Source organism: Stegostoma tigrinum, chromosome 5 (genome assembly GCF_030684315.1).
Source record: "Stegostoma tigrinum isolate sSteTig4 chromosome 5, sSteTig4.hap1, whole genome shotgun sequence".
In the NCBI taxonomy this organism is placed as follows: domain Eukaryota; kingdom Metazoa; phylum Chordata; class Chondrichthyes; order Orectolobiformes; family Stegostomatidae; genus Stegostoma; species Stegostoma tigrinum.
The window spans coordinates 30,078,951-30,101,787 of NC_081358.1; the positions used below are offsets into that span (position 1 = coordinate 30,078,951).

The window sequence follows — 22,837 nt, forward strand, 5'->3', positions numbered from 1 at the left end:
ATGACTGACAATGAAGTCCCTACCCCAAATACATTCTGTGACTCTGCCACTTCCTCCAAGTGCTGTCGACATTACACATTCCTGATACATCAGTTGAAGGAGGGTGATATGAGAAAATCAGCAGCAAGTTTCCTTGCCCATGTTTGACCTGACACCATGACATTCAAATGGGCTCTGAAGTCAATGTCGAGGAGTCTCTAAGTAGCTCTTTGTAACTCTGGAGGCCAATGAGATAGGACATAGCTAGGGAACGGTGATGGCGGTGTCAGGGACATTGGCTATAAGATATGTTATTGTGTGCAGGATTATGTTAGGCTATATTTTGACAAGACTGTGGTGCAATTTTGGTGCAATCCCCCAGAGAGTAGTAAGGAGGGCTTGGTAGTGCTGGGTGTGCCAAAGTCATTTTCTGTGCCTAAGCTGTTGCCTGCCCAGTTTGATCCTTTTTATGACATTTCTGCATGTTTTGTACAACCGGGAGTCTTGCTGGTCCTCTTCAGTGGGTAAGAGTCGAGCACGTCATGGTTTCCAAGTCTGGCTTTCATGTCACGTGCACGCCAGACTAGGTAAGGATTTTGGATTCCTCCCTTAAAGGATATTTGTGAAGCAGACATGTTTTTACAACAACCTATGATAGATTCCTGGCACCACGATGAGATGAATTTTCAATTCCAGATTTTTGTTTAAGTTAAAAGTCATAATGAGATGTGTAGCCGGGATATTGGCAAAAGCCTCGGAATAAGTAACCAACTGACACTACCACTACTCTGCTACATCCCTTCATTATTTATACTATTGCTATTAGCTATTGCTGTGAAACTTCATGTACCACTCACCCTGACCTTACCAAAATTACCACACTGTTCTATTGCATTGACTTCTTTCATGATTTTGAAATCTTCTTTCATTGAACCTTCCAAACCCCAGCTCTTATTTATTTCCAAACAGCCCTAGTTTTACAACATATAGTCCATCTGACAAGAACATTTTTTAATGTAGCAGAGCAAAACTTGTGGGTACATATCTAAAGGATCATTTTGCTCTATATATGCCCTCTTCAATGGTGATTCATTGTGAAATCTCAGCATACAGACAACATTGAACAAAGAAATTTCTCTCAACCCAGTTGGCATGAAAAGTAATCTAACTACCTTTCAATGTTTTTACCAGGGTGCTGATCCCAGTCCAGTTTAAGCAGAGCCCATCCCAACAGGACAGCTCCCTCTTTTCGCTGAGTAATGATGCCGAGGGCCCCATGAATTGAACCCCTTCTTCCCATATTATTCTTTGTGCTATACAATTCTCTAAATTGCTTTTCCCTTAACCATTTGGGACATGGATCAGGTAACAGCCTGGAGATAATAATCTTTGGAACAAGAGTTATATCTTTAACTGCTCAATGGGAACCCTACTGGCTAAGGCGCCAGCACGCAAAGTTTGCTGGAACACGGTCATTTATCAAGAACAAGAATTTTGTGAAGTTTGTGGCTGTTACGATCGCATTGACTGAAAACATCTAGGCAGCACTGCATTAGTGAGCAATTCAACTAAGAACAGAGCTTGGAGTAAAACCGTAAAGATTTAAAATAACAAGTAATGTTTAACAGACCAGTTGGGTTTGCAAAACTTAAAATATACTCTTGAACGATTACAAAGTGACCTTTGCGCAATTAAACAACTAGAAATGTGTTAAAACATTAATAAAATGAAAATAAAATAGAAGACAAAAAATCTATCTTCCTTTAAATGAGGAAGTTTGGAACTAAAACAAGAAATGGACAATGAAGGTCAGGAGGGAGAGAAAGTAATGATTTAGGTGCAGTGACCCTTCCTCAGAACTCCACTTTAAAGGAAATTTGGGATGATTACTGTCATGCAACATTTAATTGCACCAGCTCTTCCTGGAACAGAAAGTTATGTGGACAAGTAAGAAGGCCATCTAATGGAATGTAGTGAACTAATGTCACTTCTTGGTATTAATTGCACTTTTCACTACACCAGCATTCATGAGTTCCCCAAACATGTAAATCTAAAGTAAGGTAACTATACAAAACCATTTTAAACACGCCAGGAGAGAGATGCTTTCAAAAAAAAGTGCATCTGACGAGAAAATATTTTTCAGGCTAAAACTTGTCTAAAAGGATCTTCTTTCTCAATATATGCCCACTTCAATGGTGATTCATTGTGAAATCTCAGCACAAAAAAATTTCTCTCAACCCAGTTGGCATGAAAAGAAGTCTAACCACCTTTCAATTTTTTTTACCCATTTTTATTTCTACAAAGCAGATTTTGCAGGTGTCTCCAATAGAGACAAATATATTTCATGAAAATCTTTGAAGTTCTGTCCTTACAGTGAGCTTCTAACAAAGGGTAGATGGACAGTGTGTATCCAATAGCTCACAAACAAATTAGAATGCATGCGCTTGAATGCCAATGTGTGGCCTGTTAACCCTCAAAGTTTCATCATGTCACATCACTGAGGCAGTCCAGAATCAACAGAAATAACAAGAACAACAGCAATATGGGTGGCATGGTGGCACAATGGTTAGCACTGCTACCTCACAGCACCAGGAACCCGGGTTTGATTCCACCCTGAGGCGACACTCTCTGTGGAGTCTGCACATTCTCCCTGTGTCTGTGTGGGTTTCTTCCCACAGTCCCAAGATGTGCAGGTCAGGTGGATTGGCCAGGCTAAATTGCCCACAGTGTTCAGGGATGTGTAGATTAGGTGGGTTATAGAAGGGTGGGTCTAGGTGGGATGTCTGAAGGTCAGTGTGGACTTATGGGGCCGAAGGGCCTGTTTCCATACTGTAAGGTTTCTATGAATATGAAAATAAGTGCTAACAATGAGGTGATAGCTCAAAATGTCCTGCCCTTGGATGGATAATTGAGGGGTTTGGAATTATTTCACTCTTCAGTACAAATTACAGCTAACCCTAACAGGTTTATCTGTTCCATTTGTCTTTTCATCTGTCTTCAATATTTTTTTCTGCCCTGGGAATCTTCCTGGTCCATTGATGCTGGTCTGGGAGGTAAAAACTCTGGCAAAGTGCCAGGGTAGAAAGTAAGGAGGGGTGCCCACCATTTTCCAACCCCATGGACAATGGCCAGCAGTGAGCATCTCAGGAGACCAGCTGAAGCCAGGCTGCCAGCCGAGGAACCGGAGGAGTAAATTAAGGGTCCTTACCTGGCCCTCTGGCATTTTGTGGTCTCCCAGCAGATTTCAGAAAGGAACCCTCCTCGATGGGCATGCCATCATCCACTGATGGGGCACAATTGTGGCAATGGACATACCTGCAGGTACATGCTGTCAATAATGTAACAACCATCTCACCCCACCACCACCCCAGCCCACACACTGAGCCTGAGCCTCCCACATAATCCTGCCCACCCTTCAACGACGTCGCTCCACTGAGGCACCTCATCCTGAGTCGTAATGTGACCATATTGGCTGTCACTGAGGCCACAGCCCTGTTTTCAGTGGTACTGGTGATACTCCAGCTAACCTATTGCAGAGTCATTCAGAGCCCTGCCCCAATTTGTCACAAGAATCAGCTGAGGATGACAATGAATATTTTTATTCTTTTATATCTAGAAGTGCTCTTACACAAAAGTGAATGCTTTTTTACTTCCCATCACCAAATCACCCATTTATCGCAACGAATGTCTTTTATTTATTAGCACTGTAACTTCACTCAACTGGTCACATTACAGTTATCAAATAACTAGGTGTTAGAAAGTAAATAAAAATCGTAAGAACTGCGGATGCTGTAAATCAGGAACAAAAACAAAGTTGCTGAGAAAACCCAGTTCTGAGGGAGGGTCAGCGGACCTGAAACGTTAACTCTGTTTTTTCCTTCACAGATGCTGCCAGACCCGCTGAGCTTTTCCAGCAACTTTGTTTGTGTTTGAAAGTAAATCTTTACTCAGCAACCAAAGTCACGATATTGAATAATCTGCATTATAATTCCTCTGATTTTTCCCATTTAGGCGTAGAAAACAAATTCCTGAGAAAAGATTTAATGGTTAGGAAATTCCTTGAAGGCGCTTTGACTACACCAGCATGACATCAGTGCAAGAGTAGCAATATCTGTGGATGAAGAGGCTTAGCTTTTCTTTCTCAACCTATAATGATGTGGTCACTTTAAAATGTTATTCTGTCATAGATTTTTTTTAAAGAGTCTGTACGACAGAGGAGTTGAACTGACTACTGAAGACAACTTAAGCAAACAACTTGTGAGGCCTTGAGGTGTTTTATTTTAAAGTTGGACAATGGAAGCAGCCAGAGTATGGCTAGCTCTCGAGGCTGGAGAGATGAAGCTATCTAGTTTTCATTAGCACCAGAAGCTATTTGGACTCTCAGAAAAGTTGGGAGCTTCAGTGAATGATTTCTAGCTGCCACACTCTCTGAATTTTCTCTTGATGCTGCTTCCTCCTGGATTGGAGAACTGCACGTATGAATCTGTGTCTGAATTTGTCTTTTTGCCAAAGGGTGTGTTTATGGGATGTTACTATATTGAAACAGTTAATTAGTGAAATGGTACTGTATCTATTATTTGGTTAATAGTTAAGACATTCTAATAGTTGTTATTCTAAATTCCTCTTTCTTTTGCTTGTATTTCAATGATTGTGTTTAAATAAATTGAGCTTTGCTTAATGTCAAGTAGTTTGACCAGTCACATCGCATCTGTAATACTTGCTTCAACATCTACCTTTAAAATAAGAAAAAGTTAAGTTCTAGGCTACTTTCTTAAAATATTTTGAAGGGGTCTGGTCTGGTACATAACAGCCTATAGCATCAGAAGCAGATGAACTAGATCATTTCTAAATGTCTGCAAATAGCTGTGATTTAGCCGATGCAAATATAATCACTGGAAATTAGATAAAATTAAGATGATTTGGTTACATAAGCTTTTTTTAACTTACAAATGCAAACGTCACTGACCTACAGGTCAGCTGTTTTGTTTTTAAGCCCACAATCATTTTGTAACTTGAATTTTTCTGACATTTTTTGATAACTCTGCTTTGGGAATGGAACAATATTCCAAATAAGCAGTGTTAGTTTTAAATTTGAAATAGACAATTTGTTTTTTTGTTAAGCAAAGTACTAAGGTTATGGGCCAAAGGCAAGTATATGGAGTTAGGCCACTGATCAACCATGATCTTATTGAATGGTGGAATGGACTTGAGGGGCTAAATGGCCTCCTCCTGTTCCAAAATGCATGTTGCCGTAGCAACTCGGTTTCCTTTGGGGTTCCTGTGCTCCCACGTGTCACTATGTGGCAAAACCCTCAACATCCCTGTGCGCTGAGCATCAAAAATAGTGCATGCACAGGATCTTCAAAGATTTGAAAGCTGTTTTCAATCAGATAAGGTTTGGTTTGACCATTTTTAATTCATTGTTCAACTAATTTATCAACATTAAATGTATTTTCTTTTCTATCGACACCTGGTGAACAGAATTTGTGTCGCGAGTTTCAAATTTCCAGAACATAAGTCCGGTTTGATCTGTAAAGAAAATTCAAACATCTCCATTATTTTGTTTAGTGGTATGCAAAAATAATAATTTGCAGAAAACTGTAGTTTCAAATGTCACAAGAAGGTGAACATTGGGATATTTTGAAAGCAGTCAGATAGTTAATGACACTGAGATGTGGACAAACTCATTTACATGCTGCAATTCATGGAAAAGCTCCATTCTCCCCACTCATATTCCTCAGTTCTAGGTCTTCCCTGATATAATTAGAAGGTTTAAATCTATGCAATGAACTCCTGCCTGTGGAAGTACTTAAAGTCCTGGAGATCTATAACATGGAAGGAGGCTTTTGGCCCAATTTGTCCATGTCGCCCAGTTATCACAATTAAACTAGTCCCATTTGGCCATGTTTTTGGTCCATATCTCCCCATACTCATCCCATCCATGTACCTGTCTAAATGTTTCATAATAGGAAAATCGTACTCACTTCCACCACTACCTGTTTCACCCTTTGTGTGAAAAACATTGCTTCTCTGCACTCATTTTTATCTCTCTCCTCTCATCTTAAACTGGTGCCCTCTAGTTTTAGACCCCCCTACCCTAGGGAAAAGCTTTTTGCTATGTCTTATATCTATGCCAGTCATGGTTTTATAGACCTCTGTAAGGTCACCACTTAGTCTCCTATGCTCCAAGGAAAATATGACCCAACCTATTTAACCTCTCCATATTACTCAAACCTTCCGGTCTGCGTAGAATCCTAGCAAATCTTTTCTGCACTGTTTCTAGTTTAATAACATCCTTTCTATAGTAGGGCTTGTTAAAGAATTGATTTTAAAAGTAAAAGAGTAACATCTCAATCCAAATCCTGAAATTTACTTGACTTCTTTCTGATGCAGCCTACAAGTACCAAGAGAACAAAGTTCTCAGTACAATGAGGCAAAACTAGCTACACTAACACACCTCCTCTGTAAGCCTCCTTCATCTTCAGTTCCCTACCTAAAGACAGATGTGTCCCACATCACCATTACTGTCCCCACAGCTAGGGAGAGGACACAAATTCTGAATCCAGCGCGGTCAGAATAGGATTGACCATTGTGCTTTTGGTATCAATCTGATCCCAACCAACTGAGCCAACCAACCACTCCACCAAACCCTGAAAGAAAACTGAGCCGTTGTGGCATCATGCATTTTTATACGCATGTTGTAGAATAGAATCACTACAGTGTGGAAGGAATCCATTTGGCCCATCGAGTCCACACAGACCCTCTGGAAAGAAACCCACCACCTACCCTATCTCCATGGGACTGCATTTCCCTTGGTCAATCCACTTAACTTGCACATCTTTGGACTGTGGAAGGAAACTGGAGCACCCAGAGGAAAGTCATGCAAACACAGGGGGAATGGGCAAACTCCACACAGACAGTCACCTGACACTGTGAGGCAGCAGTGCTAACAACTGAGCCACAGTGCCACCCCTATAGTTCAGAACAATGGGTAGTGAAGGCAGAAATGCCAATTTCTATATCAGCTTGTGGACTTGCAGGAATTTCTCCTGATCTTACTGTATGCTTTTGTTGTCAGGAGGATTTACAGGTTAACATACATCAGGTCTTAAGGTATGGCATGAACCTGAAGCTTCTGGCTTGAGGCAGTGGGGCCAGCAGTGCTACAAGACCTCACATGCTCTAGAGGAACTGTACACATTTAACACTATCTACAGTCCGCCCAAGCTGCAGAGTTCAAATGAAAAGTTAGGTGGAGCACAGCTCAAGGCAAAACTTTTTTATTTGAAAAGAAGTGTCGAAGAAAATACATTGCTTCAACCTGCCCTGGAGCAACAATTAAGACCATCAATTCTGGTCTGAAATGTATATTAGTGAAACTGGTCTTCTGTTGAGACCGTACATGTTGTTTCCTTGCTAATATATAATATAATAACATAACAGAGACAGGCATCAGTAATAATAAAGTCAGAGAGGTGTGGAGCTTCAGGACACTACTTCCATTTATGTTTTATTAATGTTCTGGCATGTTACTGTACAATGATTTTTGAATTCCAGCTGTCCAAATTTCATCACTAGCAGACCTTCTTTCAACTCATTAGGTGCCATAAACAATTCCCTACAGCTACCATCATTCCTTCAGCCAAGTTAGATAAACAGAAAAAAACACAAAATGACTCATCCTCCTCAAAAAAAATTCTCTTCACTTCATATATACTCGGATGATTGATTCCCCCCATTTCAACAACATGCTTTTGACGTCAATTTTTGATATTATTTAGTTTTGCCTTGTCTAAAAACTGGAGGCCAGATGAAGAAGATAAACTTTATTTGGACAATTCACAAGGAAACGGAGATGTTTTCTGGATCCCGCACAACAAGGGCTGGCATCAAACCCTGTGACTTTGCCAACTTTCCTGTTTCTTCTGTGGGAAGAGAAATAGCATTTGGTAAGGCCAACAGTGCTCTTCTTTATGATTAAACAATAGCCATTTTCAATAAGTCTGCTAAATTATACTTAAACAGGGGAGAATCTCTTCTAATATCATTTGTTCAGCAGAAATAGTTAAAGCAGGGATGTTAAGATCACACAACACACAGACTGAGATTTTGTTTTTGTTTATCGTAAAACCTTCTGCTCAAGTTAAATCTTTATTTGTAAAGTGTCTGTTTTAAAATATGCTGGGTAGTCTTACACTATATTCACTGCACAGTTTTCAGGTTTCTGAATAAAAGATACGCTGTGCTTATTATTTGAAATAACAATATTTTAGCACTAATCTCCCTGTCTCTACAATATTGCCTTTAAGTAAACTTTCTTCTCCTCCCAGAGAGGAAGTTGGCACGGTGGCTCAGTGGTTAGCACTGCTGCCTCATGGCACTTGGGACCTGGGTTTGATCCCAGCCTCAGGTAACTGTCTGCGTGGAGTTTGCACGTTCTCTCGGTGTCTGCGCAGGTTTCTTCTGGGTGCTCTGGTTTCCTCCCACAGTTCAAAGAAGTGCTGGTTAGGCTGCATTGACCATGTTAAGTTACACACAGCGTCGAGGTATGTGCAGGATAAGTGGATTAGCCACGGGAAATGCAGGGTTAGAGGGGAGAGGGTTGGGATCCTCTTCAGAGGGATCAGCATGGGCTCCATGGCCTATTTCCACATGAGAAGGATTCTACAGTTCCCTTCCTACTCCTTAAATCTACAGCCTCAGGTTGCCTGGGGCCCGTTTTTATATGGACCTAAAATTAGCCAGGACACCTAGAGACAGGGGCTATAAATGAGCATTGGAACCAACATGAGTGTAAGGTGAGTGGTTGACTGGAATGCAGTGTACTGTGACTGTGTGATTGCTTTGTGGCTGCTCATTGAAAATCTCCAACAGTCCTGTGTGGTTTTCTCAGGTAGCAGTAGTGCACCTTCAGAGATCAGTATTAAGTCATCTACCCAATGATTTTGTGGCAATATTTCTACCTTGCTGACTACTTTAAGTCAGTAAAGAAGATTGCTACAAATAAAACCATTGTGGAAGACCAGCCATGTGATAAGTCCAGACACCATTTGGCAACCACTTAGAGGAGGCTTCTATGGAATATACCAGAGCTGTCAGATTTCCAGAGGGAAGTAGTTACAGGCAGTCAGTGTCTGGAAAGTCACAAAGGAACTTACAGCTTTGCAGTGAATTCCATCACATTAATAAAGTGTTATCCAGAGTGAGGATGCAGCGAAACTAGAAACCATGCCATAGTATAAAGCCTGAATTCCTTTTACCCAAAAGTGACTGTACACACCAAAGTTTCATTCAGACAGAAGCACTGAATTCAGGCTACATTTATATAAATTCCAATCAATTTTCTGCTTCCTGGTTTGACATCAGACATTAATTTGATGACAACTTCTACTCTGCCTAGCAGACAAAGTGAAATTAATTTAAGCAATTTTCACTTGGCTTTTCTGTTTTCTTCTTTGTACTTTATGCATTTAGAATTTTGAATTCAACTAGAATAGCTGCAAATTGTGAAGAAAGGTGAACCAAAGTATAAACAAACAAAAAAAATGGCAGATCAACTCAAGCACTCAGTGAATGAAAATTAAGATGTGGAGGTGCCAGTGTTGGTTTGGGGTGGACAAGGTCAGAAGTCACACGACGCCAGGTTATAGCCCAACAGGTTTATTTGAAATCACAAACTTTCAGGGCACCCGAGCAAACCTGTTGAACTTCTGTGTGTTATGTGACTTCCGATAATAAATATTAGACTATTTGTAACACAAAAATCTTATGCATCTGGAATCAAATGACTGAGGCAGGATTAACCAATCAGACAATGAACAGCTGACAGTATTAACAATGATTAAGGCATAGAAAGATGTGAAAGACCAATTTCAGCAGAACTTTCACAGAAGCAGTGAGGACCAGGGCTCCAACTCATAGAATTTAGACATTAGATTTAGATTTTATTGTGACTCAAGTACAGAAGTACAGGAGTACAGTGAAAAGCGTATAATGTTGCCACACATGGTGCCATCTTAGGTACCAAGGTAACCAGGTACAAAAAAATCTTAGGTACCAGTAGTGAGAGAAACAGGAGTGAAAAACTGAAGCACTACTTCATAAAATAGTAGAAAAATACAGAAATGAGGTGATAGTTAATATTAGAGATAATGGGAACTGCAGATGCTGGAGAATTCCAAGATAATAAAATGTGAGGCTGGATGAACACAGCAGGCCAAGTAGCATCTCAGGAGCACAAAAGCTGACGTTTCGGGTCTAGACCCTTCATCAGAGAGGGGGATGGGGAGAGGGAACTGGAATAAATAGGGAGAGAGGGGGAGGCGGACCGAAGATGGAGAGTAAAGAAGATAGGTGGAGAGAGTGTAGGTGGGGAGGTAGGGAGGGGATAGGTCAGTCCAGGGAAGACGGACAGGTCAAGGAGGTGGGATGAGGTTAGTAGGTAGCTGGGGGTGCGGCTTGGGGTGGGAGGAAGGGATGGGTGAGAGGAAGAACCGGTTAGGGAGGCAGAGACAGGTTGGACTGGTTTTGGGATGCAGTGGGTGGGGGGAAGAGCTGGGCTGGTTGTGTTGTGCAGTGGGGGGAGGGGACGAACTGGGCTGGTTTAGGGATGCAGTAGGGGTAGGGGAGATTTTGAAACTGGTGAAGTCCACATTGATACCATATGGCTGCAGGGTTCCCAGGCGGAATATGAGTTGCTGTTCCTGCAACCTTTGGGTGGCATCATTGTGGCAGTGCAGGAGGCCCATGATGGACATGTCATCAAGAGAATGGGAGGGGGAGTGGAAATGGTTTGCGACTGGGAGGTGCAGTTGTTTGTTGCGAACTGAGCGGAGGTGTTCTGCAAAGCGGTCCCCAAGCCTCCGCTTGGTTTCCCCAATGTAGAGGAAGCCGCACCGGGTACAGTGGATGCAGTATACCACATTGGCAGATGTGCAGGTGAACCTCTGCTTAATGTGGAATGTCATCTTGGGGCCTGGGATGGGGGTGAGGGAGGAGGTGTGGGGACAGGTGTAGCATTTCCTGCGGTTGCAGGGGAAGGTGCCGGGTGTGGTGGGGTTGGAGGGCAGTGTGGAGCGAACAAGGGAGTCACGGAGAGAGTGGTCTCTCCGGAAAGCTGACAGGGGAGGGGATGGAAAAATGTCTTGGGTGGTGGGGTCGGATTGTAAATGGCGGAAGTGTCGGAGGATAATGCGTTGTATCCAGAGGTTGGTAGGGTGGTGTGTGAGAACGAGGGGGATCCTCTTGGGGCGGTTGTGGCGGGGGCAGGGTGTGAGGGATGTGTTGCGGGAAATACGGGAGACGCGGTCAAGGGCGTTCTCGATCACTGTGGGGGAAAAGTTGCGGTCCTTAAAGAACTTGGACAGCTGGGATGTGCGGGAGTGGAATGTCTTATCGTGGGAACAGATGCGGCGGAGGCGGAGGAATTGGGAATAGGGGATGGAATTTTTGCAGGAGGGTGGGTGGGAGGAGGTGTATTCTAGGTAGCTGTGGGAGTCGGTGGGCTTGAAATGGACATCAGTTTCAAGCTGGTTGCCTGAGATGGAGACTGAGAGGTCCAGGAAGGTGAGGGATGTGCTGGAGATGGCCCAGGTGAACTGAAGGTTGTGGTGGAAGGTGTTGGTGAAGTGGATGAACTGTTCGAGCTCCTCTGGGGAGCAAGAGGCGGCGCTGATACAGTCATCAATGTACCGGAGGAAGAGGTGGGGTTTGGGGCCTGTGTAGGTGCGGAAGAGGGACTGTTTATTTATTTATTCCAGTTCCCTCTCCCCATCCCCCTCTCTGATGAAGGGTCTAGGCCCGAAACGTCAGCTTTTGTGCTCCTGAGATGCTACTTGGCCTGCTGTGTTCATCCAGCCTCACATTTTATTATCTTGATAGTTAATATTAACTTGGTGAGTGTTCAGGGGAAGCAGTGATTTTTAGACAACTGAAAAACAAGCCCAGCCAAACAGAATGGGTATTAAGATTAATCTGTAAGGTAAACAGTAGAACAAGTTCGGAAAACAATGGAAAGTTCTGTACTAGTGTATTTGCCAAGTCAGGATCACCTTTCATCTGTATATTGAGATAAACAAAAGAGAAGGCGGCACGGTGGCTCAGTGGTTACGATTGCAGCCTCACAGCGCCAGGGACCCGGGTTCGATTCCCACCTCGGGCGACTGTCTGTGTGGTGTTTGCAGATTCTTCCCGCGTCTGCGTGGGTTTCCTCCGGGTGCTCCGGTTTCCTCCCACAGTCCAAAGATGTGCTGGCTGGGTGGATCGGCCATGCTAAATTGCCCGTATTGTTCAGGGGTGTGTGGGTTTTAGGGGGATGGGTCTGATTGGGATGCTTCAAGGGGCGGTGTGGACTTGTTGGGCCGAAGGGCCTGTTTCCACACTGTAGGGAATCTAATCCATTCCACCATTTCAGGAATACCCAAGTGAAAATTGGAATCCGATTCCAGCAAGTCTGAGTTACAGAAAGCGCAAAGTATTACAGTGAGGCACCAGGAGAGTCAAATTGACTATTTTCCAGACAACTGTTCAGGTGGAGGATTTTGCTGAAATCCCCAAACACATTAGGAGTGCAATAGACATTATTTATTTAAACAAAAACCATTGCAACCGTGCATTGAGGTGCAGTAATCCTTTGCTCTCAAATTCTAAATCTCTCCTATTGTCTCTACATTTCCTCTGCTTCAAGATGCTGCTTATGGCCCGTCTCTTCAAACAAAAGCTTTAAGTCATCTGTCCTCGTATATACTTCGGTGGTTCAGTGTCAAAAACTGTTCCTTTGATAGCAACTTTGGTCAGAGTTTGGGTTGTTTTCTTCATTGCAGGCAAAATGGGTGCAATTTTCACGTTTTTACAACTAAGCGTGGGGATGCAGTAGAAGTTGACCAACATACTAAGCCGAGGGCAAAGAATTTTTAATCATGCACCAACTTGTTAATAGCAGTCTGGTGGGCTTGGGTTAGTTTCTCAGCCAATATAGGCCTCATCAAAGATCAGCAAAAGCCAGTCAGAGGCCAACAGTATATTGGTCCTAAAGATTATCAGTCAAGGCCTACACCTCAGGGGATCCAACAGCAAGAATTTAAGTGTTTCTTTGATCTTCTTGTTGTGGGGTGGGGCTCATAGTGAGAAAGGGGGTTTTGGTGGGGGTGCACAGAGGTTGGCATTTAGATGTTACTGTCTTGACTCATGCCATCCAATATGGGGCAACTGGAAACTACCCCCTTAGCTGACAGGCAGACCGCCTGAGTTTCCAAGTTGGGAACCTAGTCACCTTCCCTCATTGCCAGGAAGACAGGTAATTGTAGTGGTCATGAGTTGAGGTCCTTACACTGCCTTTAAATTGACTACATAAGGTTTTTAACAGGTGATAAATCAAGCAAGTCCCCTTCTTGCCCAGAACCTAATCGATGAGGAGGAGAGTAAGGGATGACTATCTTTCCTGGACAGCTTGTCATCTCTCTCCATATCCAAGGAGGGGAAAATTCAACCTTTATAAATAAAGGCTGTTGTCATTCGGCAGGCTGTTGAGAAGTTAAAGTAAACCCCTAAAAAGGTTTTTGGTACCATATGCCTCTGAGGTTGACTGTGTACATTTGTGCCTGTTGGTATGAATTACCAAATGCTTTGCAAGCCCCTAACTGGGGCTTTGCAATGCTCAGTTTAAGAAGCCCAGTTTAATCTATAGTCATCACATTGCAATTTCAAAGATCTTTTCCAATCATTTTTTCCAGAGATAAGCAAGGAAAATACAAATTCTACATTCACTGGAATTGTGAGAACTACCACTGAAGGGCAATTATCTCTAGAGCTGGTGCAGTGACACTTGCTACAGGGAAAAACTCATTGGTGGCCTAGAACATCGTCATCCATTCGATCCCAGAGCCATCCAATCATCTTTGAGTATGCAATCACACTTGGACTTCAGAATTCCAGTGATTTTAGTCCTTCGCAGACAAGGCTACAGGCCCGGTGCAGAAAAGGGAGCTCATGTATGTAGTACAGTTGACAGTATGGAACTGATGGATGGAAGGGCCTCTCCTGGACTGTATGATTCTAGAATTTTTCTGAGGTCTGTCCAAGGGTCATTTTGAAATGCATTGGCCTATCCTTTCTGCCAGCTTCACTTCATTTAAACTCTTAAAGAAGGAAAGAGTTCAGAGTTTGCCTTGTTTTCATTGTCATTAATATTATTTCAATGTAATCTAAGTTACTGGCAACTGGTGTGAAACAATTGAAACCACCTCCAATAGACTTCAGCATTGTTCACCTTAAAAACACATACTTTCTGGAATGTTTTCGGGTTGTAATCTTACCTTAGAGTTCAGATGACAGTTGTAAATCACAATAGCTCTGGCACATTGTGACAGGTGGTTATTAGTTTGTAAGTAATTTGGACACTTTTATTCACAGCGAAAAGAAAAGCTTGTAAGTTACAAATTCCGGTTATCACTGACAATCAAGTGCATACAAACCAATTTATAAATCACACATTATTGGCAAGTATTAAGAGAGAATTTCATCACCTTTGCCAGAAGAATCAGAACATCAAATGAGCCAAGGAACAGCAAAGTTTCAGCAGTTGACAAGCAGCCAGCTGAACTGCTGAAGGCAGGAGCTGTGTAGCCATCAGTCTAATGTACTAGGTAGATCATAAAGCATAGGTGACCTCAATCCCAAAATCCAGCAGCTACTGCCCACTCAGCTCATATCGTGCCACTGATTTTTTGGCTCAGAAAAATAAACAATGAATGTCAAGATTTTCAAAGTTTTCACAAATTAAACACAATAGTCTTAAATGTTTCACCGAGTGGAATCTTTACAGAGAGGGGAATTTGAACGATAAAGCAGGTAATAAGTTATTTTAAAATAAACTTATGTAGTTTCTCGCAGTTTAATGAAGATGTGATGTGTAGTGATTGTAACAAGGTCAGCCAGGTAGACCTCATGGAATATGAGTTCCCTGATTGGGCCTGTAATCCTGGTCCAATCAGGGAGCCTGGGCTGACAGATATAAACAGGAATGTCAGAGATTCTGCTGTCTGAGAGCTGACTCTGAGGAAACAGGGTCAGTGTCACGTACCATGCATGTATAAATAAAGGGTAACTTGGAGATGGGATACCAGCCTCTGTGGAGTTATCTCTGGGTGCAGAACAAACAAAAAGAAGAAAGAGACACATGGATTGTGTGAAGAAGAATCCAAACATTGAACCCCCATCCAATGTCAAAGTTCTCCTACCTGCTCTCCTTATCAACCTCTATTCGAAGGGAATGGAGTATAGATAGTGGGGAATCTTACTAAAAATGTACAAGGCTTGAGTCAGAACACAGCTGGAATACTGTGATTAGTTTTGAGCCCCTTGTTTAAGGAAAGATGTCTTCTAGCTTGATATTCACAATTCAGACTTAAGACCATGAAACCATAACCCATAGGAGCTGAATTAAGTTGTTCGGTTCATCAAGTGTACTCCATCTTTCAATCGTGGCTGATATGTTTCTCAACCCCATTCTCCTGCCTTCTCCCTATAACCTTTGATCAACTGACCAATCAAGAACCTGTCTGTCTCTGCCTTAAATACATTCAATGACTTGGTCTCCACAGCCCTCTAAGGCAATGAGTTCTACAGATTCAATACCCTTTGGCTGAAGAAACCGCTCCTTGTCTCAGTAAAGACAAATAAACTACTAACATGGCTCAATATTTTCAAGGCCATAACCATGCATGCTCTCAAAATCCTTTCTCCAATGAAAGCTAGCCCAGCATTTTGAGTATTTTCTTCATAACTCCAGTCTCCAAGATGAAAAGAAAGAATGTTGTCCTCACGGTAAATCAATTCAATATATAGAGTCATACAGCATGGGGGGCATCAGTCCCTTCTGTCTGACCAGTCCATGCCAACTATAATCTCAAACTAAACTAGTGCAACATGCCTGCATTTGGCCCATATCCTTTCCTATCCATGTACTTAATCAAATGTCCTTTAAACATTGTACCTGCACCCACATCCACCACTTCCTCAGCAAGTACATTCCATGCATGAACCACTCTGTGTAGAAAGATTGTCCCTCATATCCTTGATATAACATGGTGTAGAGATGGATGAACATAGCAGGCCAAGCAGCATCATTGGAGCAGGAAAACTGACATTTCGGGCCTAGACCCTTCTTCAGAGAAATCATATCCTTTTTGCTTTTGAAGTTGACGTATTCACAATTGTCTAAAAGTTCCAAAGCATGGAGCTGATGGGGGGGTAGTTTGTGAAAGCAGGCGTAGCAGGGTGGGAGGTGTTGGGGAAATGCCTGCTGGCTGGACCATTGATGAGAGATCCACAGTGTCTCTATCAGCATTAAGTACCTTAGCCTCTTAAGTGGCCACCAGCATCCCTTCCACAGGATAAAAGAGGCAGAAATCTCACTGTCTGAGAACTGCTGCTCATTCAGTAGCTCATTTGCTCACTAGCATCACCCAGGCAGGTGATGGTCACTGTAGGAATGACAGCAGTTTGAGGTCAGGAATGAGCAGTTAACTCAGGTCACAGCCCAGGGTCATGACAGGAAGGGTTTCACACGGTCAGAGTCACAAGGTATAGATGGTTTTAAATGGTTTAGGAGTTCAGCAGCAAAGGTGGAGAAGTGAGATTCAGCCACACACGACACACACACTCACCATCTCCCAAACAAGGATTCCTGACCCTCAGGTGTGGCAGATCACAGGAACAAGGCCGGTCAGAAGGCAAGGCTGAAGGCTTCCAAGAAGGCCACTAAGAAAATAATCAAGAATGCACCGGCAAAGAGTGGCAAGAAGGGGATAAAGTAAGCCGTGCCAACTACATCTACAAAGTGCTGAAGCAGGTTCATCCAAATTCATCCATCAACAATATTTTCGAGCACATCACAAGGGAGGCTTCCGGTCTACCCTGTTACAACAAGTGCAGCACCATCATTTCCGGGAGATCAAGAGTACTGTGTGTCCGCTGTTGCCAAGGGATCTGGCCAAGAATGCCATGTTGGAAGGCACAAAGGTGGTGACTGAATACATCAGCTCCAAGCGAAACTCCATATTGAACTGAAAATACAAGATTGGTGAATTGATGACACAGATGGAAGTAAACAGTAAAGATTTTATTGTTATCATGGACACATGGCTGGGAAATGAGTAGTCAAGAGTGTTCAACATTCATGTAAAGATGTAATGCAGGTGGGATAACGCTGACATTCAGGGATGGGAATTAGTGAGAGAAGATCCTTGGCGAGCCCATACTTGGGTGGAGTTTTCATCCCAAGGAAGCATTAGTCTTCCATTGAGGGAGAGCAGTGGAGGTTCACCAGACTAATTCCTGAGGCAGCAGGATCGTCCTTTGAGGCGACTGGGCCTATAGTCCCCACAGTTTCAAATACTGACAGGCCACGTCATTGAAATGGATACAACTCTAATAGGAGCAGACAGGATGGATGCAGAAAGGAGTTTTCTCAGCTGAGAGAATCCAGGATGAGGAGATATAATCTCAGAATAACATACAAATCATTTAGGACTGAGATGCTGAGGAGCTTGTTCACTCAGAGGACAGTGAAGTTTCAGAATTCCTTATGCCAGAGAGTTATGGAATCTCAGACACTGAATACATTCCAGACAAAGACCAATAGAAAGTCAGAAAATAGGAGAACTTAGCAGTTTGGCATATTGAGCCCATTTCATCATTCCTCATGATCATGGCTGGTCCCTTACCTTAACATCATACCCTCATTCTCTCCCTACACCCTTTGATACCTTTAGTATCTAGAAAACTATCTCCTTCTTAAACATATTATAGGACTTTGCTTCCAGGGGTAGAGAGTTTCATTGGTTCATTACCCTCTGAGTATAGAATTCTCTCCTCATCGCTGTTCTCAAAGGCCCACAGCATCTCCTGAGAATATGACCCCTTGTTTCGAATCCTTGGCTTGGGAAAACATCATACCTGCATCCTATCTGTGCAATACTGCATGGAAGTTCATACATTTCAATGTAATGTTGACTTATTCTCTTGCTGTCAGTGAGTACAGGCCCAGTCAACCCAATCTCTCCTCATATGCCAAAGGTGTCATTCCAGGAATCAGTCTTGTGAATCTTTGCTACATTCCTTCTAAGCATATAGTTTCTCATGTAAGAATATGAGTACTGCACACAATACTCCAGGTGTGGTCTGACCAATGCCCTGTAGTAAATATCCTCAGGTAGTTAATGGTTAATGCCCTCACTGGTCATTAATTGCCCTACTTAAGCATCTCAATTGGCAGCTGGATAGCAGTCAGTAATGTCCCTTCCCAACTGGAACCTAATTTTGGAAAAGGCAGGAAGGTGCTAATACCCTCCTAACTGATTAAACATCTTCTATGAGAGAGAACATCTTACCCCAAGCCCCACTCCCACACAAGATCGACTGTCACTGCACAACTCAATCTGTCCAATATGGCTTAACAATACTGCATTATAGGCAACACCTGGAAAATTAATGAGCATTCTTAAAATATAAAAATGATACAATAGACGTCATTAGTGCTGGTACATTAGGTAGCTAACCGATACACCCAAGACTGCAGTCAGGTTTTTGCTTATTCCACACATCACCTGAACATTTAAAGGAGGATTTGTCCTTATGTAAGACATTTCACATTTCGAAAGCATTTCAGTGCGTTTTTTTTTCGAAAAAGGAAGTGCAATTAATGTCAATTCAAAGGGAATTATAAGTAAGCCAAAGTCACATTGGCAAACAACTTTTCTTTAAAAATCGGAGATTATTTGAATGAAATAATTAAATTGAACAAACGGAAAAAATAAAAATAGATTGCTGGAGAAACTCAGCAGGTCTGGTAGCATCAGTGGAAAGTAAAGCAGAGTTATTATTTCAAGTGAAGTGACCCTTCTTCAGAGCTGAAAAATACACCATTTCAATGTAAAAAGTGCCGACGTAATGACAAATTTGCTCAGAATTTGTTTTCGATATGAACTTTCCAAAATATGCTGACAAGATGTTTCATGTTGCATGAACATGCTCGTGATCTTACAACCTATTGGGCCTTAAAATGATGCCATGAAATATCAGTAACAAATGTATTCACGTCAATTCTCTCTTCACTACTTTAATGAGGGCATTCATTTGTTACAACAACAGGTTTGCTTTGCAAAATAATTTCATCACTCCCTCTTGTGGTAATATTGTGCAGTTATAAAGTTGAGCATTGAACATTATAATTCGCCAAGTGGCTGCATACACAGCAGAGAGCCCAGGTCTGCATGGACCAAGTGCAGATTATGCTTTAAATCAACATATGCCTCTAATGGGAGGCGCATACAAGTTGTGGCAACTGCTACTTTTCAGGATCCCATGGATTTCAGACAATGCTACCGACTGGGCAGCATCCCTGAAATAGGACTCAAAACAAATGCTCAGAATGCTGGAAGAACTCAGAAGGTCTGGAAGTATCTGTGGACAGAAACAGAATCAATATTTCAAGTCCAGTCACCCTTCTTCAGAACTGAGTTACTGCAGTATTTTTGATTTCAGGGGCCAAACTGTCCACTGGTTGGAGACATATCTGACACACAGGAAGATGGTTGTGGATGTTGGAGCTGCAGGACATCTCTGTAGGAGTTCGTCATGGTAGTGTTCTTAACCCAACCATCTTCAGCTGCTTCATTAATGACCGTCCCTCCATCGTAAGGTTGGAAATGAGCAAGTTTGCCAATGATTGCTCAATGTTTAGATCTGTTCATGGCTCCTCAGATACTGAAGAAGTCCAAGTTCTAATGCACAAGATCTGGACAACATCCAGGCTTGGGCTAACAAGTAGCAAGAAGCATTCTTGCCACACAAGTGCCAGGCTATGGCCATCTCCAATAAGAAACAATCCAACCGCTACTCCTTGAAATTCAATGGTGTTATCATTACTGAATATTCCACTACCAATATCCTTTGCATTACCACTGACCAGAAATTCAGTTAGCATAAACACAGTGGCTACAACAGCAGGTCAGAGGCTAGGAATACTGCAGTGAATAACTCACCTCCTGACTCCCAAAGCCTATCCACCTTCTACAAGGCACAAGTCAGGAGTGTGATGGAATACTCCCCACTTGTCTGGATGTATGCAGCCCCAACAACACTCAAGAAGCTTGACACTATCCAAGACAAAGCAGCTGCTTGATTGGCATGAAATCCACAAGCATCCATTCCCTTCGCTGCCAAAATCTTGTAACTTGTTCCCTAATGGCATTGTGGGCCAACCTACAGCACATTGACTGCAATGGTTCAAGAAGGCAGCTCACCCCCACCTTCTCAAGGGTAACTAGGGATGGGCCATAAATGCTGGCCCAGCCAGCTATGCACATGTCTCATGAGTAAATGAAACAAAAAACATACCAGATAAAAACCAAAAGAACTACAGATGCTGCGAATCAGGAGCAAAAACAAAGTTGCTGGACAAGCTCAGCAGGTCTGGCAGCATCTGTGAGAAAAAAAACAGAGTTAATTTTCTGGGCCTGGCTCGGTGAGGAAGGGTCACTGGCCCCAAAACATTAATTTTGTTTTTTCCTTCACAGATGCTGCCAGAGCTGCTGAGCTTTTCGGGCAACTTTGTTTTTGTTTTAAAAACATACCAGCCTCAGATTATTTCAGCCTTGTCTTGCTATTTAGTACCTACTCGAAGGCAGGAGGCTTGCCATGGCTGTCTGCTATCCTCAATCCAATACTAAGGGGACAGCCTTCACTCAGAGGGTCCGAGCACAGTCAGTCAAGGGCAGCACCCAATGCCAATCCAGGGTTTTGGCCACGGTCAGGCAGCCACACACAATGCTCAGAGTCAGGATGGTCTCTACATAAGGGTTGAGGAGCCAAATGCTGGGCATCCTAGCATTGGTCTTGCCTCTTTCTGCCGTACTGGGAACTGCTTTGCTCCTAGAGAGAGAGAGGCAGTTTGTACAGAAGGTGAACGTGGTTGGCGCTGCTATTATGGATGGTACAGGTGGGAGGATGTTCTGAACGAGGGAGTAAGCAGCACAGCGGGCACGCAGGGTTAGTGCTTTCGTGCTTTTGGGGGTGGGATGGGTGAAGGTGAGGGTAACTGGGTGAAGATGTTACAGGTTATGGTGATAGTGGTGGAGCATTAGCCTCGGTAGGAGGTGGGTCCAGTAGCAGATAGAAAGAAGATAGAGGCATGTTCACTGGCAGAGTGGAGAAGAACTTTGGCCCTTTCCTGACAAAGCAGGGCATTGGTCAGGCAGCTGCGACTGCTTCAACCTGGGGTGCGAGGGGGGTGATGGGGGGGATACCCGGGCCAGGCTGGGCATGGTCTGGTGAAGGAGGAAGTCCGACATTAGCACCACCCCCATCCAGCAGGAACTCCAGGTCGCTGCCCACAAAGTGGGACACCGATATCCCCCTGTCTGTCATGTCAGGAAGCAGATGGGGCAGCTCTGGACTGTCACGGCTTGTCCAAATGCACAATGGGACTTGTAAAGATGGGATATCTAGTGAGCGGGGAGTTGTCCTGGGAATGCCGTGTGGTGTAACAGGGTTAGAATCAGAGTAATGGGTGCCTCAGCATGAGTTTCTTTCTCATTCCTCCTCCTCCTTATTCATTCAAAGATGAGAACGTCACTGGCCAAGCAGCATTTAGCATCCATCCCTAATTGGCCCACATTGCTGTGGGTCTGGAGTCACATGTAAGTTAAGCCAGGTGAGGATGGCAGTTTCCTTCCCTAAAGGGCATTAATGAACCAGATGGGTTTTTCCCCAACAATTGGCAATGGGTTCACAGCTATCGTTGGACTCTTAATTTCAGGTTTTTATTCATTTCAAATTCCAGCACCTGCTATGGTGGGATTCAAAACCAGGTGCCCAGAACATTATCTGAATCTGTGGGTTAACAGTCCAGCAACAATACCACTAGGCCATTGCATTCCCATTAGATGAGAAAGTAGTAAATGAAGTCAGTTTGGTAAGATTGGGTGAGAAAACACATTTTCATGCACGGCAAAACAAAAACCCTAAAATAAATTCCAAGCAACACACATTTAGGTTCAAAAACATAAATTCATCTCCTCATGTCACACACTGCCCATTCTTTCAAATTTATCTCTTCCAGTTATTGGCACTACTGTCTTTGGAAACAATTTCTCATTATTTGCTGTATCATTTTCAAAAACCAATCTTGCACACATCCAGCAAATTCCCTTCCCAAAATCCCAGTTTCTACAATCAGGCCACATAAATGTGACTCTGCATTGCTACCACCATTCTAACGAATTTTAACTTCATCCTCTAGAATCTCCAATTTGTCCAGTCACCTTCAAAAATATTCCCATGTGTAAACCCAGAAGTTTCACTATTCCTGGGACACCACTAAAAATTGTATCCTTTGCTTTATATTGCATCCATCTGTTCTTACAACCAACGAGTCCTTCCACAGTGCTTTGTTTTACCAATGCTTCACTCTCTTCCTCCTTGTTTGCTAATGTCGAGAGTATCATGTCATTTGCACGTGTTGAAATGATGTTCTAAATAACCCAAATGACCCAAAAGATACCCTTCCAAAGCCTTCTTCTAATCTGAACAGCCGTTAGATTAACCGACATTAGTTGTCTTTTCCCTAGGATCGGGAATTTCAAGGCTAGGAGGCATTGTTAAGTGAGAGGAGAGAGATTTTAAAATGACATATATGGCAAATGTTTTACACAGAAGGTGGTTCGTGCGTAGAATATACTTCCTAAAGAAGTGGTGGATGTGGATACAACTACAACATTTAAAAACATTTGGATAAGTACATGAATAGGAAAGATTTGAAGGGATATAGGTCAGGAGCAGGCAGGTGGGACTAATTTAG

General features: G+C 42.9%; 1 protein-coding gene across 2 annotated transcripts in view; it reads right to left on the reverse strand.

Moving 5' to 3' along the window:
• The window catches only part of c5h8orf34 (chromosome 5 C8orf34 homolog), a 314,780-nt gene that overhangs the window by 85,099 nt on the left and 206,844 nt on the right, over positions 1-22,837 (reverse strand). The window lies entirely within an intron of this gene.